This window comes from Saccostrea echinata, unplaced genomic scaffold (assembly GCF_033153115.1).
Source record: "Saccostrea echinata isolate AGI-Se365-2 ecotype Australia unplaced genomic scaffold, CSIRO_AGI_Sech_v1 ptg000062l, whole genome shotgun sequence".
NCBI classification, from domain to species: Eukaryota; Metazoa; Mollusca; class Bivalvia; order Ostreida; family Ostreidae; genus Saccostrea; species Saccostrea echinata.
The window spans coordinates 8,061,134-8,063,317 of NW_026889811.1; the positions used below are offsets into that span (position 1 = coordinate 8,061,134).

The window sequence follows — 2,184 nt, forward strand, 5'->3', positions numbered from 1 at the left end:
TGTGAATATATTTCAATGTTTAAACCGTGCCTGACAAGTATAAAGCGATTCTATGAGGAATATTAATAGAAAACCGAGAGAGTCGGGATTCAGCAGTACTAGGTTTACCGCCTGCCATAAATAGTTATGGCGGCGGCCAGTCCACCATGTCGGGTATGTAACCATTTACTATCCCCTAAACGCCGAAGAAGCATCTTTGGTAACACATTTGGCGTAATCAGTCAGTTAACCGAAGTTTTAGGATACACTCCAAGCTCAAGTGACTGCTTATCAAAGTATGTTTGCGATTATTGTTTTGTAAGATTGAGCAAGTTAGCCAAGGTCGATTACGATATCGAGCATTATCTTGATGCACTTAATGCTTAAGAAAAAGAGACTCAGCCTTATCAACGATCTCAGATCCCGATCCCAACAGGAGTCAGGTCCTACTCTCCGTAGCCTACAGTCTGTTGCAAATAGTTATGGAACTGTTCAGACGGGACAACCTTGCCCTACTGTTCTGAAACCAGAAGTGATCGAAAAATCTTCAAACTGTAGGAGAGTTAGAAAGTCTAGGAAGTTTCACTCTACAGTGTATAAGAAAATTGCACCAAAGCAACAAACTGACACTACAACAATAGAACCAGAAAAAAGCACAAAGGTCGTAGAGGTCAAAGTTAATTTTACTCTGTTCTCACCTGATCAGATAAAAGTGAGTGAAGATTTCAGTATAATATATAATAAAATTAATTTGTGAACTAATATATACATACTTGTATCTATATCATCTGTCCGAGTCTCAGGTACATGTAATAGGGGTTACATGGAACAGTTTTTTTTCACTTATTTATACTATATTTTACATATGGTTAATGCAATATCCAATTGTGGGTCCCACAACAAAAAAGTCATTTTTATTAATCTTATGTATACCTTAATTTGGTCACAAAAGGAGGGAGGCCTGCACCTCCTAAATCTGCCAGTGGGAATAACCATTTACCGGAGAAAAATGCTGGAGATTGCTCTAAAAATTCAATTGTTTGAGATATATTTTACTCCGTTTTCCTTTCATGTCTAACCCACAACCCACACCCCACTAAAACATAATCTCAGATTTACCCCTGGTTGCTACAAAGATACTTGTGAAAAATGGATCATTATTGTTATCTACTTTGAACTTATTTAATATTGGAAGAAGCTTGATCTTTAATATTCTTTTGCAGGAAGAGTTGAATTAAACCCATGGACTTTCACAGGCCCTTTAGCTATTATAATGATTTGAAACAAATTTGAATTTTTACTCTATGCATGGTAAGACTAGTCTACATACTTGACTTTGAAAAAAAAATGAAATGATGCTTCAGATAAAAATGTGTAGAAATGTAAGAGAATTTTGCAATTTAGTACTTTTAATGCATTTGGACATTTATTTTTACTCTGTCTTTGTCCCAAAGGGCATGATTTGAGCAATCTTGAATTTAAGCTACTTTCAATTGAATGATCTGGTCCAATATTTAAAAAAAATTTTTTTTTTTGTTTTTAAATAAAAAGACATTCTTGCAATAGGATTACCATTTTTTACCCTCTTTCAGGACATCCATTTAATATAATCTTGATTCTGTTTGTTGGTTTGTTATATAGGGACCTATGGTAAAAGATTCAGACAGATGCTGGACATCCTTTTAAAGAATTTCCGTTTTACTTCATGTAAATAACTGAAATTGTGGTCTTACGTTTATTTTCTTAAACATTGTATTAAAATCAGAGTGCATTACTGTACTTTATATAAACTACAGAGAGAAGACTTTTACATACCATTGAACACCTAATTTGTGATAAATGAACTGATACATAATTATATTCATTGTTACAAACTATGTTTTATTAAATGCTCCTAAAAGATGTGTTTTCTAAATCTTTTTTTCCCTCCTAATTTTGCACTCTGTGATATGATTACAAGGCAATCACTCTTGCAAACTTTCAAGTGAAGTTTATGTGCAATTGTGGTTAATAGCTTTTTATAGCAATACCTGATATGCAAATTTCCATATTCACATGGTCTTAAAAACCCTATAAATTGAAATAAGTAAATATGGTTAAATGAGTTGAGATATAAATATCAGCTAGTACTTTAGAGTGGAGAAACCATCAGTTGTTTTGCTGCAGTACATGTATATCTGAATGATGTCCATGACAATCTCTCAA

At 33.5% G+C, this 2,184-nt stretch overlaps 1 long non-coding RNA gene across 1 annotated transcript; it reads left to right on the forward strand.

The window, feature by feature from the left end:
• LOC133175442 (uncharacterized) lies at nucleotides 1–1,823 on the forward strand. Its single transcript, XR_009719284.1, has 3 exons — nucleotides 1–691; nucleotides 1,203–1,290; nucleotides 1,621–1,823. It is a non-coding gene; the product is annotated as an uncharacterized LOC133175442 (long non-coding RNA).
• The last annotated feature ends 361 nt before the right edge of the window (nucleotides 1,824–2,184 follow it).